Genomic DNA, 16,217 nt, shown 5'->3' on the forward strand with positions numbered 1-16,217 from the left:
TTCAGGACAAATGGGTGATCTCTTCAGTATCTCTGGGCTACAAGCTAGAGTTTCAGAAGATTCCACCTTCTTGTTTCTAAGGTCAAGGATCCCCAAGGATCCGATAAAGCAGAAATCGCTACTCCTGGCCTTAGATCAGTTACTATCCCAGGATGTGATAGTAGCAGTGAGCCCGAAAGATCAGGGTTCAGGTTTACATTCGAATCTCTTCACCATTCCAAAAACAAACGGAAGTGTCAGACCTATCTTGGATCTGAAAGACTTAAACTGGTTTTTACATATCCAGTCCTTCCGGATGCAGTCAATACGCACTGTGGTCTCCTCCCTGCAAGGAGGAGAATTCATGGCATCAATAGATATCAGAGATGCATATCTCCATGTGCCAATATTTCCCGCACACCAGAAATTTCTGAAGTTCGCGGTAGAGCAGCGCCGATTTCAATTGGTGGCCCTGCCGTTCGGCCTAGCCACGGCCCCCCGAGTCTTCACGAAGATTCTAGACCCTCTCTTAACAAACCTAAGAGTTCAGGGCATAGCCATCATGGCTTACCTAGACGACTTGCTTCTCGTAGAGAGAGCTACAACGTGCCTGAGTCGCAGCGTCACCAGAACGCTAGAACATCTAGGGCGCCTAGGTTGGATTATAAACCTAGAAAAGTCGTCTTTGCAGCCGACCACCAGGTTGGATTACCTGGGTCTAATTATCGACACCGCTCAGGGCAGGGTGTTCCTTCCAGGGCCGAAGGCCTTGGCCATTGGAGATCTGGTGCGCCTGATTTTGGGCAGAAGATCTTCCTCCATTTGCTTATGTATGAGACTATTGGGAAAGATGGTCGCCTCATTCGAGGCCGTCCCATTCGCCCAGTTCCACTCAAGGCCCCTGCAAAGATGCATCCTTGCGATTTGGAACAGGAAGCCCCAATCCCTGGATCTTCCTATGCGTTTATCCCCTCGGGCACGCAAAAGTCTTGTCTGGTGGTTACAAACCAGGAATTTGCTGAAAGGCAAAACTTTTCTTCCCCTCTCAGGGAAGGTTGTCACAACGGATGCCAGCCTGACAGGCTGGGGAGCCGTGTTGCAGGGAACATGCTCGCAGGAAAAATGGTCTGCGACCGAAAGTCTGCTGCCCATAAATATCTTGGAGATTCGGGCAGTTTACATGGCACTCAGAGAGTGGTCTCACAGACTGCGAGGTTTCCCAGTTCGGATTCAGTCCGACAATGCCACCGCAGTGGCTTATATCAATTACCAGGGCGGTACCAGAAGTCTGGTGGCCCAAAAGGAGGTGAATCGCATACTTGTCTGGGCAGAAGAGCATGTTCCGTGCCTCTCTGCAGTCTTCATCCCAGGAGTGGAGAATTGGCAGGCGGATTATCTCAGCCGCCAGCAGTTGTGCCCAGGAGAATGGGCTCTGCACCCCAATGTGTTTCGAGACATATGTTACAAGTGGGGCACTCCAGATGTGGATCTGTTTGCGTCCAGATTCAACAGGAAACTGGACAGCTTTGTGTCAAGGACAAGAGATGCACTTGCTCAGGGGTCAGATGCTCTGACGGTTCCCTGGGATCAGTACAATCTGATCTATGCCTTCCCCCCGAGCCCGCTGCTATCGCGGTTTCTGGGAAGGGTCAAGAGGGAGGCGAAGTCGGTCCTTCTAGTGGCCTCGGCTTGGCCCAGGCGACCATGGTTTGCAGAAATCATGAAGTTGGCAGTGGGCAGGCCATGGACCCTCCCTCTCCGGCCAGATCTGCTCTCACAGGGTCCAATCTACCATCCTGCTTACGCAGTCTGAATTTGACGGTCTGGCTGCTGAGACCCACATTTTGAGAGGCCGTGGTCTTTCGGGGCCAGTCCTTTCCACTCTGGTCAATGCCAGAAAGCCGGCCTCCAGGCGTATCTATTACAAGATCTGGAGGGCATATGTTTCCTGGTGTGAACCCAGGAGATGGCATCCTAGAAGGTATGTCATTAGCAGAATCTTGGCCTTTCTCCAATCAGGCCTTGAAATGAATTTGGCCATAAGCACTATCAGGGTGCAGATTTCGGCCCTATCGGTCCTTTTTCAAAGACCGCTTGCATCACATTTCCTAGTACGGGCTTTTATCCAGGGGGCTATGCGGATAAAACCGCCAGTCAAACCTCCGGTATGCCCATGGGATCTGAATTTGGTTCTCTCGGCCTTAGAAGCCCAACCATTTGAACCTCTGCATCTGGCTTCTTTAGCTCTCTTGACAAAGAAGCTGGTTTTCCTAGTAGCCATATCCACGGCTAGAAGGGTATCAGAATTGGCAGCTCTTTCCGGTAAAGAGCCCTATTTAATTATCCATAAGGACCGGGTGGTTATGCGTCCCAACAGGTCCTTTCCACCTAAGGTGGTTTCAGGTTTCCACCTGAATCAGGATATAATCCTACCATCCTTTTTTCCAAATCCTCAGAGGAAGAATCCTTACACACTTTAGATGTGGTTAGAGCAATCAGTCTTTATCTTCAAGATACTGCTCAGATAAGAAAAACTGACTGTTTATTTATTCTGCCAGAAGGCCCTAGAAGGGGTCAGGCAGCGTCAAAGTCCACTCTCTCAAGGTGGATCAGACAGGTTATTTCTCAGGCCTATAACTTAAAGGGGAAGATTCCTCCTTTTCAGGTGAAAGTGCACTCTACTAGGGCTGTCAGTGCTTCTTGGGCAGTGCATCACCAGGCCTCCCTGGCTCAGATCTGTAAGGCTGCGACTTGGTCATCAATCCACACATTCACCAGATTCTATCAGGTGGATGTCAGAGGGCAAGAGGATATCGCCTTCGGGCGCAGTGTACTGCAGGCTGCAGTTTAGGTCCTCAGGTCCCTGGCGGTCTATATTTATGATCTGTGTCTCCCTCCCCTCAACCTGAGCATTGCTATGGGACATCCCACTATGTAATGAAGCTCCTGTGTCCCGTGATGTATGATCAAGAAAATGGGATTTTTATATACAGCTTACCTGTAAAATCCTTTTCTTGAGAGTACATCACGGGACACAGGGCTCCCGCCCTTCTTGGGTTTTACGTGGTTCTTATTGCTTTGCTACAAAACTGAGGTGCCTCCCAAATGGGAGGGGTTATATAGGGGAGGAATTCTCTTTAATTAGGGTCAACCAGTGTCCAATCACCAGAGGTGCCTATATAACCCACTATGTAATGAAGCTCCTGTGTCCCGTGATGTACTCTCAAGAAAAGGATTTTACAGGTAAGCTGTATATAAAAATCCCATTATAGCATGTGTTGTCCCAAGACAAATAGGTCTTCATAGGATGTGCAGGAGTCATGCATTTATCCACATAAACATACATTTTGTGTGATATTGATTAATCAAATTTATACTAAGTGTATTGTATGTTGTACCAGTTGCCGGAGTCCCTAAATATTATAGATATATATTCATAAGCCCCCAATATATAGGTAGATGCCCATTATGAAAGAGAACATATTTTCTTTTAATCAATAATTTAGAACACATTTTTCTGCCCTCAGACACACCTAGTGGCTGAAGATACTACCTGAGCCCACCAGGTAAATCATTGGAGTTCTCCAACCAATGGAGAATAAGCCAAACCTCCTGGGCTGAGCTTATGATAATTTTATGAGCTTATTGTCCCAGTATAAAGGATGTGAGGGCCATAGAGAGATGATCACAGGCCCACACGCTGGATACATCCCTAGACGATCAAGAAGACTGATGATGATTGACCACTCCCCATCTTGCTGGACCTTGTGACTGAAACTACTCAAAGTAGTTAAAATTTGTCGGATATCTTCCCCGTTTGAACTGTTGGTAAGATACAGACCAGATGAATATTAATTATCTTTTTCTCTCAATATTGTAGGGATCGTATTTTATAGTTTATGTGCTTACATTATCATGGGCAGTGTGTAGGGTAGTTTATAATTAGTCATTTGCCCATATTGATCATCTAGGCTGTGTATTGAAGTCATATTTTGGGGAACTCAGACATATACTTGTATTACATCAATTTACATTACTGTGGTCCCAGGGAAAGTATTTATCACCCCATTCATTTTAGTTGCTCTGTTGGATTAATATTTCTTTCAAATTGGCAATATCTATCTGTTGACTCAGTAAAGCCTCATACACACGATAGGACTTTGTACAAACATTCCCTTGGATTTTTGTACAAAGGGCGTCGGCCCTGAACTTGTATTGCATACACGCAGCAGGACTTTTTCAGCCAACTTTCACCAAATCACATGGTTTTTCTGCTCTTTACCGCCACCTTTGGTCAACTTCTGTATTGTTGTCTGATCTTTTGGATTGGTTCTGAGCATGCCTGTTTGTACAAAAGTCCTATGGTTTTCTGTACACACGATCAGACTTTGCTCCATCGGACTTTTGTTGCCAGAAAGTTTGTCCGTTCGTACAGCCAAGAAAAGTCAGATGAAAACCAAAAAAGTTTGTCCGATGGAGCGTACACACGGTCAGATGTTGCTCCAAAACAGCTCATTTGCATGTTTGTTGTCAAAAAGTCTGATCGTGTGTACGGGCCTTGAGACATACTTTGGATTCCTTCCGGCCAGGGAAATTCAGAGGACTGTTTCCCCCGAGCGACAAGGGATATTGTGTTCTTGAACGATTACCGCACATATTTTTCTAACAGAACAATTTAGGCTCCCCTGAGTTATTTGTAATATAATAAGAAATATTGTTTTATTGCCGTGTTGATGTTTTGATAATGTGTGTGTGAAATATTAATCACCAGAAATTCCAGTTCTGTATGAAATTGTATATCTACACTTGTTAATTAATAAAGTCTAATTATTTACTTATTAATTTTATTGGGAGATATTTATGCATTGGGAAGAATTCCCCATCAATTAACAAACTCAGGAAAGTACTGTGGTATGTACTGACAAAGTTCACAATTTTACCATAAGGTTGGAGGCAAAAACAAAACACTGAGATTTTCATTTAAATTCCATACCACACTCACAACAGTAGCACAATCCTGAGTCCTGCACCCTATATGTAGCCCAATCCTGAGTCCTGCACCCTGTATGTAGCCCAATCCTGAGTCCTGCACCCTGTATGTAGCCCAATCCTGAGTCCTGCACCCTGTATGTAGCCCAATCCTGAGTCCTGCACCCTGTATGTAGCCCAATCCTGAGTCCTGCACCTTATATGTAGCCCAATCCTGAGTCCTGCACCTTATATGTAGCCCAATCCTGAGTCCTGCACCTTATATGTAGCCCAATCCTGAGTCCTGCACCCTGTATGTAGCCCAATCCTGAGTCCTGCACCTTATATGTAGCCCAATCCTGAATCCTGCACCCTGTATGTAGCACAATCCTGAGTCCTGCACCCTGTATGTAGCACAATCCTGAGTCCTGCACCCTGTATGTAGCACAATCCTGAGTCCTGCACCTTATATGTAGCACAATCCTGAGTCCTGCACCCTGTATGTAGCCCAATCCTGAGTCCTGCACCTTATATGTAGCACAATCCTGAGTCCTGCACCCTGTATGTAGCACAATCCTGAGTCCTGCACCCTGTATGTAGCACAATCCTGAGTCCTGCACCTTATATGTAGCACAATCCTGAGTCCTGCACCCTGTATGTAGCCCAATCCTGAGTCCTGCACCCTGTATGTAGCCCAATCCTGAGTCCTGCACCTTATATGTAGCACAATCCTGAGTCCTGCACCCTGTATGTAGCACAATCCTGAGTCCTGCACCTTATATGTAGCCCAATCCTGAGTCCTGCACCTTATATGTAGCACAATCCTGAGTCCTGCACCTTATATGTAGCCCAATCCTGAGTCCTGCACCTTATATGTAGCCCAATCCTGAGTCCTGCACCTTATATGTAGCCCACTCCTGAGTCCTGCACCTTATATGTAGCACAATCCTGAGTCCTGCACCCTATATGTAGCCCAATCCTGAGTCCTGCACCCTGTATGTAGCCCAATCCTGAGGCCTGCACCTTATATGTAGCCCACTCCTGAGTCCTGCACCTTATATGTAGCACAATCCTGAGTCCTGCACCCTATATGTAGCCCAATCCTGAGTCCTGCACCCTGTATGTAGCCCAATCCTGAGGCCTGCACCTTATATGTAGCCCAATCCTGAGTCCTGCACCTTATATGTAGCCCAATCCTGAGTCCTGCACCCTGTATGTAGCCCAATCCTGAGTCCTGCACCTTATATGTAGCCCAATCCTGAGTCCTGCACCTTATATGTAGCCCAATCCTGAGTCCTGCACCTTATATGTAGCCCAATCCTGAGTCCTGCACCCTGTATGTAGCCCAATCCTGAGTCCTGCACCTTATATGTAGCCCAATCCTGAATCCTGCACCCTGTATGTAGCACAATCCTGAGTCCTGCACCCTGTATGTAGCACAATCCTGAGTCCTGCACCCTGTATGTAGCACAATCCTGAGTCCTGCACCCTGTATGTAGCACAATCCTGAGTCCTGCACCTTATATGTAGCACAATCCTGAGTCCTGCACCCTGTATGTAGCCCAATCCTGAGTCCTGCACCTTATATGTAGCACAATCCTGAGTCCTGCACCCTGTATGTAGCACAATCCTGAGTCCTGCACCCTGTATGTAGCACAATCCTGAGTCCTGCACCTTATATGTAGCACAATCCTGAGTCCTGCACCCTGTATGTAGCCCAATCCTGAGTCCTGCACCCTGTATGTAGCCCAATCCTGAGTCCTGCACCTTATATGTAGCACAATCCTGAGTCCTGCACCCTGTATGTAGCACAATCCTGAGTCCTGCACCTTATATGTAGCCCAATCCTGAGTCCTGCACCTTATATGTAGCACAATCCTGAGTCCTGCACCTTATATGTAGCCCAATCCTGAGTCCTGCACCTTATATGTAGCCCAATCCTGAGTCCTACACCTTATATGTAGCCCACTCCTGAGTCCTGCACCTTATATGTAGCACAATCCTGAGTCCTGCACCCTATATGTAGCCCAATCCTGAGTCCTGCACCCTGTATGTAGCCCAATCCTGAGGCCTGCACCTTATATGTAGCCCACTCCTGAGTCCTGCACCTTATATGTAGCACAATCCTGAGTCCTGCACCCTATATGTAGCCCAATCCTGAGTCCTGCACCCTGTATGTAGCCCAATCCTGAGGCCTGCACCTTATATGTAGCCCAATCCTGAGTCCTGCACCTTATATGTAGCCCAATCCTGAGTCCTGCACCCTGTATGTAGCCCAATCCTGAGTCCTGCACCTTATATGTAGCCCAATCCTGAGTCCTGCACCCTGTATGTAGCCCAATCCTGAGGCCTACACCCTGTATGTAGCACAATCCTGAGGCCTGCACCCTGTATGTAGCCCAATCCTGAGTCCTGCACCTTATATGTAGCCCAATCCTGAGTCCTGCACCCTGTATGTAGCCCAATCCTGAGTCCTGCACCTTATATGTAGCCCAATCCTGAGGCCTGCACCTTATATGTAGCCCAATCCTGAGTCCTGCACCTTATATGTAGCCCAATCCTGAGTCCTGCACCCTGTATGTAGCCCAATCCTGAGTCCTGCACCTTATATGTAGCCCAATCCTGAGTCCTGCACCTTATATGTAGCACAATCCTGAGTCCTGCACCCTGTATGTAGCCCAATCCTGAGTCCTGCACCTTATATGTAGCCCAATCCTGAGTCCTGCACCCTGTATGTAGCCCAATCCTGAGTCCTGCACCTTATATGTAGCCCAATCCTGAGGCCTGCACCCTGTATGTAGCCCAATCCTGAGTCCTGCACCTTATATGTAGCCCAATCCTGAGTCCTGCACCCTGTATGTAGCCCAATCCTGAGTCCTGCACCTTATATGTAGCCCAATCCTGAGTCCTGCACCCTGTATGTAGCCCAATCCTGAGTCCTGCACCTTATATGTAGCACAATCCTGAGTCCTGTACCTTATATGTAGCCCAATCCTGAGTCCTGCACCTTATATGTAGCCCAATCCTGAGTCCTGCACCTTATATGTAGCCCAATCCTGAGTCCTGCACCTTATATGTAGCCCAATCCTGAGTCCTGCACCTTATATGTAGCCCAATCCTGAGTCCTGCACCCTGTATGTAGCCCAATCCTGAGTCCTGCACCTTATATGTAGCCCAATCCTGAGGCCTGCACCCTGTATGTAGCCCAATCCTGAGTCCTGCACCTTATATGTAGCCCAATCCTGAGTCCTGCACCCTGTATGTAGCCCAATCCTGAGTCCTGCACCTTATATGTAGCCCAATCCTGAGGCCTGCACCCTGTATGTAGCCCAATCCTGAGTCCTGCACCTTATATGTAGCCCAATCCTGAGTCCTGCACCCTGTATGTAGCCCAATCCTGAGTCCTGCACCCTGTATGTAGCCCAATCCTGAGTCCTGCACCCTGTATGTAGCCCAATCCTGAGTCCTGCACCCTGTATGTAGCCCAATCCTGAGTCCTGCACCCTGTATGTAGCCCAATCCTGAGTCCTGCACCCTGTATGTAGCCCAATCCTGAGTCCTGCACCCTGTATGTAGCACAATCCTGAGGCCTGCACCCTGTATGTAGCCCAATCCTGAGTCCTGCACCCTGTATGTAGCACAATCCTGAGTCCTGCACCCTGTATGTAGCACAATCCTGAGGCCTGCACCCTGTATGTAGCCCAATCCTGAGTCCTGCACCTTATATGTAGCACAATCCTGAGTCCTGCACCCTGTATGTAGCACAATCCTGAGGCCTGCACCCTGTATGAAGCACAATCCTGAGTCCTGCACCCTGTATGTAGCACAATCCTGAGGCCTGCACCCTGTATGAAGCACAATCCTGAGTCCTGCACCTTATATGTAGCATAATCCTGAGTCCTGCACCCTATATGTAGCACAATCCTGAGTCCTGCACCCTGTATGTAGCACAATCCTGAGTCCTGCACCTTATATGTAGCATAATCCTGAGTCCAGCACCCTATATGTAGCACAATCCTGAGTCCTGCACCCTGTATGTAGCACAATCCTGAGGCCTGCACCCTGTATGAAGCACAATCCTGAGTCCTGCACCCTGTATGTAGCACAATCCTGAGGCCTGCACCCTGTATGAAGCACAATCCTGAGTCCTGCACCTTATATGTAGCATAATCCTGAGTCCTGCACCTTATATGTAGCATAATCCTGAGTCCAGCACCCTGTATGTAGCCCAATCCTGAGTCCTGCACCTTATATGTAGCCCAATCCTGAGTCCTGCACCCTGTATGTAGCCCAATCCTGAGTCCTGCACCCTGTATGTAGCCCAATCCTGAGTCCTGCACCCTGTATGTAGCACAATCCTGAGTCCTGCACCCTGTATGTAGCACAATCCTGAGTCCTGCACCCTGTATGTAGCACAATCCTGAGTCCTGCACCCTGTATGTAGCCCAATCCTGAGTCCTGCTCCCTGTATGTAGCCCAATCCTGAGTCCTGCACCCTGTATGTAGCACAATCCTGAGGCCTGCACCCTGTATGTAGCCCAATCCTGAGTCCTGCACCTTATATGTAGCACAATCCTGAGTCCTGCACCCTGTATGTAGCACAATCCTGAGGCCTGCACCCTGTATGTAGCACAATCCTGAGGCCTGCACCCTGTATGTAGCCCAATCCTGAGTCCTGCACCCTGTATGTAGCACAATCCTGAGTCCTGCACCCTGTATGTAGCACAATCCTGAGTCCTGCACCCTGTATGTAGCACAATCCTGAGGCCTGCACCCTGTATGTAGCCCAATCCTGAGTCCTGCACCTTATATGTAGCACAATCCTGAGTCCTGCACCCTGTATGTAGCACAATCCTGAGGCCTGCACCCTGTATGAAGCACAATCCTGAGTCCTGCACCCTGTATGTAGCACAATCCTGAGGCCTGCACCCTGTATGAAGCACAATCCTGAGTCCTGCACCTTATATGTAGCATAATCCTGAGTCCTGCACCCTATATGTAGCACAATCCTGAGTCCTGCACCCTGTATGTAGCACAATCCTGAGTCCTGCACCTTATATGTAGCATAATCCTGAGTCCAGCACCCTATATGTAGCACAATCCTGAGTCCTGCACCCTATATGTAGCACAATCCTGAGTCCTGCACCCTGTATGTAGCACAATCCTGAGTCCTGCACCCTGTATGTAGCACAATCCAGAACGTCCACGGAGCTGCAGCAGCAGGGTGTGGGCGTAGGGACGGCATGACAGCTGCTTTGAATGCACTGTCGCCGTTTTAAGGGGCAAGGAGAGTGGCCGCTTTAAGAGATTGGAGTAGGCGGGGCGGTGGGCGGAGCCTGCCATTTGCAGTCACGAGGCAGAGGAAGCCAGGGGCAGTCAGAGAGCGGAGGAGGAAGTGATTCCCACCCACCCTCCCCTTTTTGTTTTTTCAGGGATGGTTCAGCGGTGTAGGATTAGGTGGGTTGGCAGTGTTTTGGGGTCATTGAGAAGGTCAAGTGGTGCAGGTGGAAAATTGGTGGTACCCATTCATGGTGATGGGGGTGGTTGGATTTGTACTTCACGGTTGCATGGGGTTAACCGGGAAGAGTAAAAGGGGTAGGTCACTGCATTGGTTGGGTATAGCCTCAGAGACAGGGGTTTCCGTCTGGAGGTCAAGAGGTTAAAGGTAATGTGCAGTGACCAGTGGGGTCTATTTATGCTATGACCCAGGATACAGTTTTAAAGGAAAGTTGTTTACATGTTAATTATGGTTATTTATTGAAAGTTTATATTTTGTTACATATATATATTTGGTTTAGTAAATCAAGGCCTGTCGGCCATTTACTTCAAATATAGTCTGGTCTGGTTTATGGGTGGTGTTGGGTTTGGAGAGAGGTGGACGTATCTTTTGGGTAAGAGTGACATTGAGGGAGGTGTCAGACAATACAGAGGTCATGAGTCCTGCACCCTGTATGTAGCACAATCCTGAGTCCTGCACCCTGTATGTAGCACAATCCTGAGTCCTGCACCCTGTATGTAGCACAATCCTGAGTCCTGCACCCTGTATGTAGCACAATCCTGAGTCCTGCACCTTATATGTAGCATAATCCTGAGTCCTGCACCCTGCATGTAGCACAATCCTGAGGCCTGCACCCTGTATGAAGCACAATCCTGAGTCCTGCACCTTATATGTAGCATAATCCTGAGTCCTGCACCCTGCATGTAGCACAATCCTGAGTCCTGCACCCTGTATGAAGCACAATCCTGAGTCCTGCACCTTATATGTAGCATAATCCTGAGTCCTGCACCCTGCATGTAGCACAATCCTGAGGCCTGCACCCTGTATGTAGTGCAATCCTGAGTCCTGCACCCTGTATGTAGCGCAATCCTGAGTCCTGCACCCTGTATGTAGCACAATCCTGAGTCCTGCACCCTGTATGTAGCACAATCCTGAGTCCTGCACCCTGTATGTAGCACAATCCTGAGTCCTGCACCCTGTATGTAGCACAATCCTGAGTCCTGCACCCTGTATGTAGCACAATCCTGAGTCCTGCACCCTGTATGTAGTACAATCCTGAGTCCTGCACCTTGTACGTAGCACAATCCTAAGTCCTGCACCCTGTATGTAGTGCAATTTTGAGTCCTACACCCTGTATGTAGCACAATCCCGAGTCTTGCACCCTGTATGTAGCACAATCCTAAGTCCTGCACCCTGTATGTAGTGCAATTTTGAGTCCTACACCCTGTATGTAGCACAATCCCGAGTCTTGCACCCTGTATGTAGCACAATCCTAAGTCCTGCACCCTGTATGTAGTGCAATTTTGAGTCCCACACCCTGTATGTAGCACAATCCCGAGTCTTGCACCCTGTACGTAGCACAATCCCAAGTCCTGCACACTGTATATAGCACAATCCGAGTACTGCACCCTATACATAGCACAATCCTGAGTCCTGCACCCTGTATGTAGAAAAATCCTGAGTCCTGCACCCTGTACAGAGCACACACCAGAATCCTGCACCCTGCACATAGCGCACACCTGAGTCCTGCACCCTGTATGTAGCATGCAATTCGGCCGCACCTACCCTTTTATGCAGTGTGCTCCCCCGGTGGGGGGGGGGGGGGGGGGGTTGTGGTGGGGGCATGGTTGAGCCTTGGATGACACCATAAAGTGCACTGTGGCAGGCTGGACAGAAGAGCCTGATGTGCTAGCCTTCCAAGTGTCTACTTCTCATTTCTGCTTATGCTGTCACTCCACAGCAGCAGGACAGAGCACTGCGGCAGTCTGAAGGGGAAAGCCGCTCCAATGCGGTAAAACATAGTGGGAAGGGGGGGTGACACCATGTTTTACCGCACCAGGTGACACCAACCTTAGTGATGCCACTGCTGAAGGGCACTACTGATGGGTAGCACTGATGGGCATTGATGGGCAGCAGTGATAGGCGGCACTGATAGCCAGCACTGACTGGCATCACTAATGGGCACTGATTAGTGGCACTTGTGGGCACTGATTGCTTTCACTGGTGGGCACTGATTGCTGGCACTGGTGGCATGTTACTGTAATCAGTGCCCTGATTACATGCCTTGATGTCCCCTGGGAGGAGATGCCGCTGATCGGCTCTCCTCACACAACACACTGTCAGTGTGAGGCGATGAGAGACGATTATTGGCATCTCCGTGTTTACATGTGACCAGCTGTGATTGGGCACAGCCGATCACATGGCTAAAGAGCTGCGGCTGTGGCTCTTTACTGAGATCGGGGTCGCGCCATGTCCTAGCAACATGGAGCAGCCAAGATCGTCGCGCTGTGCACCCCCGCGGGCACTTGAGAACGGCCGTGCTGTTATGATGTCATATGACATTGTCCCAGAACGAGTGCCGCACCGCTCATCCATCATTTGACGGTGAGCGGGAGGCAATCACTTATAAATATATGTAGCGCCACCCCAACGGAGCCGCTCGCTTGGTTCTGTACTGTGCCCCTCGACCCCACACATAGACTCGGTCCCTCTGGGACACCTTGTAAATAAAATTACTGTAGACACAATTGTAGTAAACAGAGTATCTTTACTGAAATCTTTGCAATAAAGAAACCAGTAGTATATAGCCAAGTAATATTTATTTATAGTCAACTCTAATTACTGAGCAGCATAGCACTGAGACAAATGCACATTATACCCAACACAGTTTTGAATGACCTTTTTCTTTGTTAATTTCTTTATTTAATCTTATAATTTTTCATCATACAAAAAAAAATAGAACAATTAAAATGACAAACAATCTTTATTCAAACACCCAATTTTCCCTTTCCCGCCCCCCCCCCCCACACTGTGCACCTATGTCTCCGTCAATAAGGGCAGTCAGCAATCTCCTTTCCCTTACTTTTCTTATCTTCTTCCCTAATCCTCCTTTCTCCTCGCCTCTCTCCAGTCTTATTTTCTAGTTCATTGGGTTATCTCAATCGCATATCTCCAGGAGTTTTTAAACTTATCCCACTCTTTCCATTTATCCTTCCGTTCTACCTCTACTAACTAATCGTCCTCCCATTCTTCCTCCCTCTCTAATTTTTGTATCCTGTTTACTCCAAATATCCAATCCCGAATTTTAGGACTTTCTGTTTCCTGCCATTTTTTTGGAATTAAGCTCTTTGCTACATTAAAGGGGTTGTAAAGGTAAATGTTTTTTCACCTTAATGCATTCTATGTAACGCACAGTCCCTTTGTTATGTCCATCATAGGGCGGGACTGTGTGCGGAACCGAGCCGAGTACTCTCGGGGTCCTCTCGGCTCCACTCGGGACTGCGAGAGGACCCCGAGAGCCACCGAGAGGACCTGAGAGCCGCCGAGAGGACCCGAGAGCCGCCGAGAGGACCCGAGAGTCGCCAAGAGGACCCGAGAGTCGCCAAGAGGACCCGAGGGCCGCCAAGAGGACCCGAGGGCCGCCAAGAGGACCACAGGGCCGCCAAGCTACACAGGACTCTGTATCTCGGCGGCACCATTTCTAAACTTCAAGACTGCAATGACAAGGCTGCAAATGACCCTGGGGCAAGGCTGCAAATTACAAGGCTACACTGACAAGGCTGCAAATGACACTGACAAGGCTGCAATGACACTGGGCAAGGCTGCAGATGGACACTGATAAGGCTGCATTGATGGGCATTTAAATGTAAGTTTTTTTCCCTTAAACTTCCCTCCTAAAAGTTTTTTCCTTAAAATTCCCTCCTAAACTGGGGGTGCGTGTTATACGCCGATAAATACGGTAATGTATAGATGGTAGGGCTCGAAAGTGACTAAAGCCCAGGGGCCCCCACCACCCTAAGTCCTGCCCTGGTCGTGCTATATTATTTTTTGAGTTTCCCTTCATAACCAGACTCTCCATCGGAGTATAATCTTCTCCGAATTCGAATTGGGGTTGGTAGTTTCCCCACAAAATATTTCAATTGGATGTACCTCCATATGTCAATTTTCATCACCTCCGTGTCTAGTTGAAGTTAAGGTGCGTATTTTACCATTTTTTTAACTATATCTTTCACTTGCGCGTTTTCTTTTTTAATCCGGGCATACAGTATGGCCACCCTAACATGCACTGATAAGATTTTGAGCAGGCAGTTGACCACAATCACTAATAAAGCTAAACGCGCTAAAACATCTACAAATCCATTTCATACATAATATCGGGAGTCCTTCTTCTTCTTCTGGGGTGCGCTGGTCCTCATTGCATGATGGAGATAATAAGTTCTCCCTAAATATATTTTGTATGATCTCGCCAATAGACTGTCTCAGCTTCTGCTTCATATTTCTCCCCATGAAGACGTAGAGTATTGGGTTGACGCAACTATTGAAGGTGGCCAGAGACAGTGAGAGAAGGTCCAGGATGTACAGTACCTCATTGACAGTGTATAGCACGGTTACTCCTATGATGTGGTAGGGGGTCCAGGTGATGAAAAACACGACAATAACACTTATTGACATCTTGATGGTTTTTCTACCTACTTCAGAAAATCTGATATTTTGTGCTTTAGAAGCCAGATGAATGTAACAGATACAAATGATAATAAGAGGGACCAGAAATCCAAACATTGCACGTGTAAGGTTGATAGGCTTTAACATGTAAAAATCTGAATAACAGGAGGTGTAGTTATAGTCAGTAGTAAATCTTTTGTTGATGGCGGTAGGCAGACACATCATGAAAGACAACATCCAAATAACCAAGCATATCATCCACGCCATTTTGATTCTTCGGTGATTTCGGGCCCACACAGGACGGACAACCAGAATCCATCGGTCAATGCTGATAGCCACCAGGGTGAAGACACTGGTGTACATGTTAAGGGGAACAATGAAGGGTAAAATCTTGCAGATGACAGGTCCGTACAGCCAGTCTTGGGAGAAGAACTGCACTACAATGAATGGAAGACACAAGCAGCACATGATATCGGCCAGAGCAAGGTTCCCAAACCAAACAGTGGTCACGGTCCGCTCCATCTTCACTCCAGTAACCCAAAGCACCAGAGCATTGCCGGGGAGACCCACAAGAGTGGTGATAGATAAAACCAGGACGGTGATCATCTTCGGGCTGTAAATCACGGTTGGTTCCATTTCACTGCTGACATTGAACATCTTGTTTACCTGTAAAGACATCAAGAGTTACTTCATCTGTCTGGTTATTAATCAATTTCATATTATTGTAAGGAAAATAATGTAACTCCTAGTAATATCCGCTTAAGGATCACCCCACGTACATATACTGCAGCAGGGTGACCCTTAAAGTGGAGGGCCAGCCAAAAAAAAAATGCATTAATAATCTTAACCACTTCAATACAGGCACTTAAACACCTTCCTGCCCAGACCAATTTTCAGCTTTCAGCGCTGTCACATTTTGAATGACAATTGCGCGGTCATGCTACACTGTACCCAAATGAAATTTTTATCATTTTTTCCCCACAAATAGAGCTTTATTTTGGTGGTATTTGATCACCTCTACGGTTTTTATTTTTTGCTAAACAAATAAAAAAATACAGAAAATTTTGAAAAAAAAAATGTTTTTTTTTTGTTTCAGTTTCAAAACTTTGTAAATAAGTACGTTTTCTCCTTCACTGATGGGCACTGATGGGGTTACACTGATGGGCACTGATAAGGCGGCACTGATGGGCACCAGACATAGATCTCCATTGGTTCGCGTCCTTCCTAGGAAATCGGTCACAGACAGTGAAACTAGGAAAATTCCTCTCCGAAACTCGGGCAGTCACCTGCGGAGTCCCTCAAGGCTCTCCGTTGTCACCCGTTCTCTTCA

At 47.8% G+C, this 16,217-nt stretch overlaps 1 pseudogene; it reads right to left on the reverse strand.

Moving 5' to 3' along the window:
• Positions 1-14,500: 14,500 nt before the first annotated feature.
• Positions 14,501-15,517, reverse strand: LOC143961236 (C3a anaphylatoxin chemotactic receptor pseudogene; annotated as a pseudogene).
• Between the last annotated feature and the right edge of the window lie 700 nt (positions 15,518-16,217).

The sequence above is a fragment of the Lithobates pipiens genome, unplaced genomic scaffold (assembly GCF_037356315.1).
Source record: "Lithobates pipiens isolate NorthernLeopardFrog02 unplaced genomic scaffold, aLitPip1_a1.2 Scaffold_110, whole genome shotgun sequence".
Lineage (NCBI taxonomy): Eukaryota > Metazoa > Chordata > Amphibia > Anura > Ranidae > Lithobates > Lithobates pipiens.